The following is a 7,608-nucleotide window of genomic DNA, read 5'->3' as shown; positions in this document are numbered from 1 at the left end:
GGAAACTTGTTTTTTTTCCTTTTCTCAATAAAAAAAAGAATTTAAAAATAAATAAATAAATAAATAAATAAATAAATAAATAAATAAAAAGAAAACTATGCAAAATGGAGTTCTAAAAATTATTTGGGCAATCTACAGTAAGGCAAGAAAAGGAAAAGAGAGAAATGAGAATCAGAGGGAAAAATTTAAGCAGCTTATAAAATGCTAAGTATCAATAACAGTGGTCAACTTGAATTTTCTAAGTAAATTAAGAAAGATGCACAAAACAAGTTTTAAATATTACTATATGTTATCTACAAGAAAATATTTTTCAAAATTACAACCATTAAGTTAAAAGATACCATGAATTTGAAAGAGACCAAGGGAGTGGGGAATATAACAAGGTCTTGAGGAAGGAAAGGAAGGGAGAAATGATGTAATTATAATCTCAAAAATTTTTCAAATTTGACTAAGAGAGATAAGACATAGTCGCTAACATCACAAATTGGACAAGAGGTCTTACTATATAGTTCTTGTAAGGGAAATAGAGGAATGTTACGCATATAAATGTGACATCTCAGATGAAATAGATCTTTTAAAGCCACAAACTACCAAATCTCAACAGATATGAGCATTTACTACCTATCTAGCCCAATAGCTATTAAAAATGTATTTGAAAGGTTTCTGTTTTGTTTGGTTTGGGTCTTTGGTTTTTTGAGACAGGGTTTCTCTGTGTAGCCCTGGCTGTCCTGTCTGTGTAGACCAGGATGGCCTTGAACTCAGATGGCCTGTTTCTGCCCGACTGCGACTCCTGGGATTAAAGGGGTGTGCAATCCCTTCTATTCTAGAATAACAAAGAAAAAGGAACACATTTGTGTCAAGGGTCCTCCAAGTCATTCCCAGGCTTGATGATTCAGCATAGGGACCCACATAATGTAGCAGAGAGTCATGCTCCTGGCGATGATTCATTAGGGCAAAAGAATATAGACCAAAACTAGCAAAGGGTGAAGTTCAGAGGAAACTACAGTAAACTTCCAGTAGAGAGACCAAGGGATATGCTAATTCCTGCAGGAACAAGTTGTCTACAAGGGAAGTTTGTTAGAAACTTAGTTCCTGAGGCAATATTGGGGGTTGCTCATGTAGGCACTTCCTGCCTAGCACTTACTTAAAATTCTAGATTTCCCCATAGGAAAGCAGATAGGTGTTCACCATAAAGCATATTGTTTACACAAACAGTTTAGGTACAGCGAGTGTCTTATTTAGTCTGGAAATTGTAGGAACCTTCCCCAACCCATGTTCCAAATGCCATGCAAGGATTCACCTTGCAACTGAGCCTTGCAAAGAAAGTAGTAGTCAGGCTTGCTGTTTTCTCCAGCAGCCTGTCAATCGGGAGACTTGAGTGTTTGTCCTAGGACACACATTTGTGCAAAGAGACTATGCACTGTAAGTCACAAATATCAGTTCTGAAAATGTAAGGACATTCCTAAAACCAAAGTTCCTAGATTTCTACTAAAGCCCTGTTACTATTTTATGAGACTAACATTTTCCTAATACCAAAACTGGACAAAGGCAGTACCCAACTCCCTCCAAGACAAAGCCTAACCTGACAAGAACTTGGACACAAAAACCTGCAGCAAAATACTAGTAATATAGAATCTAGAATCCAGAAATGTATACAAATAATCTTACTACAGCCAGGAGGGTTCTTTTCCAATGATATAAGGCTGGTGCAACCAAAAGCTTAAACAACAACTCAGACCTACTATGGACTGGGGAGATGACTCAGCAGATAAAGTTGTTTATTACCAAACCTGAGGACCTGGGTTTTATCCCTAGGTCCTAAATGACTAGAAGTAGAAAACTGACCGCTGCAAATTGTCCTTTGACGTCCACACATGTCCCTCCTCTCAAAATAAATAAGTGTAATTTAAAAAATATTAGTGTGTGTGTGTGTGTATAATGTTTGTTCTGGGTACACCCAGAAGCTAGAACCACTGGATATGGGTGCGGGGAACTGACCTTTAGCCCTCTGGAAGCAAGCATTTTTAAGTATTGACCCATCTCTCCAGCCCCTGTAAAATTATCTCTAAAAACACCTACTAGAGGGGCTAGAGAGATGGTTCAGTGGTTAAGAACACTGGCTGCTCTTCCAGAGGACCGAGTTTCAATTCCCAGCACCCACAAGGCAGCTCACAACCATCCATAACTTCAGGCAATCCATCTCTTTATTTTGACCTCCACAGGTACCAGGCATGCATGTGATACACAGACAGTCAGACAAAACCTCCACACACATAAAATAAAATTAATAATTTTGAGGGGTTTTTTTTCTTGTTTTTGTTTGTTTGTTTGATATTTTTTTTTTTTTGAGGCAGGATTTCTTCGTCAAACTGTCGTGGCTGACCTGGAACTCACTTTGTAGGCCAGGTTGACCTCAGACTCACAGAGATCCACCTCTGCCTCCTGAGTGCTGGGATTAAAGGCGTGCGCCACTACTACCCAGCTTGGGTTGTTTTTTTTTTTTTTTTTTTTTGAAAAAAGGGGGGTTTTTTTTTTTTTTTTTTTTTTTTTTTTTGCTTGTTTGCTTTTTTTTGCTTTTTTAGGCAAGGGCCTATGTAGCTTTGATTATCCTAGAACTCTATATAGATCTGATTCACAGGGATCTGCCTGCTTCTGCCTCCTGAGTGTTAGGCTTAAAGGCATGCATCACCATGCAAAGCTTTGAATTAATAAAAAAATAGTAGTAGGGCTAGGAAGATGGCTCTGTGGAGAAAGCACTTACTGTGTAAGTGTGGGAAGCACAGTTCGGATCCCCAGGACCCATGGAAAGAGCTCGGCAGGTCAGAGAAGACATCCCGCACTGTGAGGTCCTCTCCAAAGTAGAGAAACAATCAAGTAAGATACCCAATATCAATCTCTGGTCCACATATGCATACATGTGCATGTTCACTCCCTATGTACACACCCACACACACATATGCAAAATAGTTTACAAACTATCAGACAAAATGCCAGACATACCTTACTCAGGAAGATCACAGGTTTGAGGTCACTCTGGGCTACACATTGAGACTCTATCTCAAAAAAAAAAAACCCACAAATGATAAAAAGCCCAAACAACAAAAATTAAAAGCTCAATATTCAATCAATGTAATCTAGCATATCTATCAAGCTAATGAAGAAAAATGATATAACTGTATACTTAAAAAATTTCAGCACTGAAATTTATCTTTAAAAAATTAAGCAAACTATGAATAGATAGATGGGTACTTTCTCAGCTTGATACATAATATCTCCCCAAACCTTGCTAGCATCACATTTACTGGTGAAAGATGAAATGTTTCCCCCTAAGATCTATCCCAACAAAGGTGTCTACTCTTATCACTTTCATTCAATATAATTCAAATGCTGCCAATCAGGCAGGAAAAGGAATAAAAATCATATGATTGGAAAGGAGATAAAACAATTTCCATTTCCAAACAACACAAATTTCTTTCTTTTTTTTACAATTAATTTATTGTTAGCAAGTGCCTTACTCAGTGAGCCATTTTACAAGTCCAATAACATGATTTTTTTATAGAGAAGTTTCCAAAGTACCTGCCAAAAGACTCATAGAACCAATAATTGAGTTCGGTAGGTCACAGGATATTAAGATCAACACACAAACATCAACTGCATTTCTATGTTATACTGACAGTGAACAATCAACAAAATGTCCATAGGCTCTACATGCTGAAAATTCCAAAATGCCAATGAGGAGTATAACTAAATGGAAAGATGGAGATCATCATGCTAAAGGGTTAGAAGAGAATGTTGGAAAAATGTCAGTTCTTCCCAAAAAGATATATAGGTTTGATGCCATTTCTCTTACAATTCCATCAAGGTTTTTATAAATGCAAAGTAAGTTCATTACAGAATTTATAGGAAAAGTCAAATTACCAGCTAAGTGTGGTGGCGCACGCCTTTAATCCCAGCACTTGGGAGGCAGAGGCAGGCAGATTTCTATTGAGTTTAAGACCAGCTGGTCTACAAAGGGAGTTCCAGGACAGTCAGCGCTACATGTCTTAAAACCCACAAACAGAGCCATGAGTATGCTCAGGCTACAGAAGAGGCTTGCCTCCAGCGTCCTGCGCTGTGGTAAAAAGAAGGTCTGGTTGGACCCCAACGAGACCAATGAAATCGCCAATGCCAACTCCCGTCAGCAGATACGGAAGCTGATCAAAGATGGGCTGATCATCCGGAAGCCTGTGACTGTGCATTCCCGGGCTCGATGCCGGAAAAACACTTGGGCTCGACGGAAGGGCAGGCATATGGGCATAGGAGAGCGGAAGGGTACTGACAATGCCCGAATGCCCGAGAAGGTGACCTGGATGAGAAGAATGCGGATCCTGCGCCGCCTCCTCGGGAGATACAGTGAATCCAAGAAGATTGACTGACATATGTATCACAGCCTTTACCTGAAGGTCAAATGGAATGTCTTCAAAAACAAGCGGATTCTCAAGGAGCACATCCATAAGCTGAAGGCAGACAAGGCCCACAAGAAGCTCCTGGCTGACCAGGCTGAGGCTCGCAGGTCTAAGACCAAGGAAGCAAGAAAGCGCCGGGAGGAGCGCCTCCAGGCCAAGAAGGAGGAGATCATCAAGACTCTGTCCAAGGAGGAAGAGACCAAGAAATAATAGAGCTTCCCTCGAGTCTGTACATAGTGGGCTGCCTGTGGCCTCAGGTGGATCAGTCATTAAAATAAAACAACCCTTTGTCTGGTGCCCTCTTAAAAAAAACCCACAAACAAACAAAAAACAACAAAGACAAAATAACTTGGATAGCAAGAATAATTTTGAAAAAGAATAAAGTGGGAGGGATTGCTCTATCCACTTATTGTATCACAATTAAGACTAGTATTCCCAGGAGAGACACATAGATTAATAGAGCCAAGAAATGGCCCCATACAGATGGCCCAATTGATTTTGACAGAGATACGAAAGCAATTTAATGAAGCAAAGACAGTCATTTTATTTGAGTCATCAACTGTTTATGGCAAAATTAAAAATCTCTATCTTAGGTCCAAGTTTTTAACAAAAAATTAATTCAAAGTGAACTAGTGACTTAAAACATAAAACTTCTTAGAGGAAACATGAGAGAAGGCAAATGGGACGAGGTAAAGGTTTTTTAGGTATGACACCAAAAGCAAAACATGATAAACTGAAGCCCTGATGTGGGAGTGTCATATATCAATCTGTTGATTTCATTGGTTAAGCAATAAAGAAACTGCTTGGCCCTGATAGGTTAAAACATAGGTGGGAGGAGTAAACAGAACAGAATGCTGGGAGGAAGAGGAAGTGAGCTCAGACTGGACAGCTCTGCTCTCTGGAGCAGAGACGCCATGCTCCCCTCTCCTGGGTGGACACGAGAGAGCTCTGCTCTCTGAGACACACGCGATGAAGCTCTGACCCAGGATGGACGTAGGCTAGAAATCTCCCTGGTAAGCCACCTTGTGGGCTACAGCAGATTATTAGAGATGGGCTAGTCCAGGTGCGAGAGTTAGCCTAGAAGAGGCTAGATAGAAATGGCCCAAGCAGTGCTTAAAAGAATACAGTTTGTGTGTAATTATTTCGGGCATAAGGTAGCCTTGCGGGCAGCGGGGTGCTGGGGACGCAGCTCCGCCACTCATATTACTACAAAGTCCTCCAAAAAGAGTTTGCAAAACCTCATGTTAAACAAATGAAAAGATGAGCTGTAGAATGGGAAAATTATTCTCTGATCATATACATATTTGACAGAGGACTTATATTTTGAATATATAAATAACTCTCCAAATTTACTAGTAAGTAATAATCAAATTAGAAAATATCCAAAAGGCATAAGCAGACACATCACAAAAATCTCTATAAGACTGTTTACGGCACTGTTATTCTTTTTTTAAAAAATTTTATTACACCTATTTGTGTGTGTGTGTGAAGATCAGAGGGTTCTTTCTTTTCAACTTTTGGATCCCAGGGGTAAAAAAAAAGTCATCAGGCTTGGTGGCTATGCTTTTACCTACTGAGCCGTCCCCATGGCCCAGCAAATGTCCTTGAATGCATGAACTGTGGTATAGCCACACTGTAGATTATCACTCAGCAATAAAAACAGTGATGAATGTTAAAGAAATTGTGCTGAGGGGAAAAAAAAACCCACAGATTTCAAAATGTATGATTCTATTTATATAATATGTTTGAAATAACAAAATTAGATGGATGGCGTGGTGAACATATTAGGAGTTGCCAGGAATTATGTTAAGAAAAGGAGGTGACTGATGATAAGGGATACCAGGGAGACTCTTTGCTTTGAGATGGTTGTCTTGGTCACAGGAATCCACATAGGTGATAAAATTGTGGAGAACTTAAATTTTCAGATTGAGAAATGGATGCTTGCTAAGTTGATGAGATCCGAATGAGCTCTATGGATTGGACTAGTGTCCCTATCTTGCTTTTGATATAGTTATGTTAGACTACTATCGGGAGAAAAGTCTGAGACCCTTCTAATATGTTTACATCTCCCTGTGGAATTTTATTTTAAAATAAATCAAGTATAACAGTAAATGAGAAGGATTAGGAATATTTTTCCAGACATTTGCATATAATGAAGAATTAAATCTACAGTATGAAAAGTAGACAAAATACAAACATCTACATTGTTTATCTTAGAAATATAGGTGAAAATGACTATGAGTTTATCATAACCATGATGTATTTTCAATTCTAGAAAGGTAAATAGTAAGTTGCTTGCAAACTTCTGTATTTATCAGAATTCACAGGGTCAGAATCATTAGTAAATTATATACACTTATTTTATATATTAATAATATATGTCACCTCCTACTTATTCATTAGAAGCTATTGTCTTCTTTAATTGTAATACTGGTTAATAAAACAAAAGCTGTAGGGCAGGTAACCAGGAAGATAAGATCAGGAAGCTGGAACCCAGGGGCACAGACTAAAGTAGGCGTCCGTGGGTGAACTTTTTAAACTCTCCGTCCAATCCTCTCTGTCTCAGGAAAAACTCAGCCCTGGTTTAAAGGATTTTTCTAAAGAATTCTGACAGGCCACCTACACTATACAAGAAAATAATCCCCACTTTTAAGTCAACTGGCCTTTAATTATATTATCAAAATACCTCCACAGCAACACCTGTATGAAGGTTTGAATAGCTGGGAGCTGTAGGCTAACTATATAGACATCAGAAGTTAAAAAAAAAAGGAAGCAGCCTACACCTTCCTAAAACATGTTTGCTTGCAACTGGATAAATGTGTTGTCAATTGTCTCCTTGCCTTTATTATTTTTCCATATTTCAAGCAGAAATGACACAAATCAATGGTGGTCACCGAGTTTATAAACGCAGAACTTTCGAGTTGAAGCGGGGACTTGAAAAGCTCAGTCTGGGCGGTGATAGAGCCAGTGCACCTCGCCCTTTCTAGCGCCTAGCGGGGCTGGGACTCCTCAGGGCAGCAGCGCGCGCAGCAGGAGGGGAGGAGAACCCACCTGAAGCTCCGCGCCGCGCGTGCGGGAGCCCAAAGTGGGCGGAGCCTCGAAGCCGGTGGCGTTGGCGACGGCGCCCAGCCCGCCAGAAGTGCGCGCGGCGAGCAGACGGCGG

General features: G+C 39.8%; 1 pseudogene; it reads left to right on the top strand.

Moving 5' to 3' along the window:
* Positions 1-4,064: 4,064 nt before the first annotated feature.
* On the top strand, positions 4,065-4,704 carry LOC101984310 (annotated as a pseudogene).
* Positions 4,705-7,608: the final 2,904 nt, after the last annotated feature.

Source organism: Microtus ochrogaster, chromosome X, assembly GCF_000317375.1.
Source record: "Microtus ochrogaster isolate Prairie Vole_2 chromosome X, MicOch1.0, whole genome shotgun sequence".
Taxonomy (NCBI): Eukaryota; Metazoa; Chordata; class Mammalia; order Rodentia; family Cricetidae; genus Microtus; species Microtus ochrogaster.
This window is presented reverse-complemented; position numbering and strand designations above follow the sequence as displayed.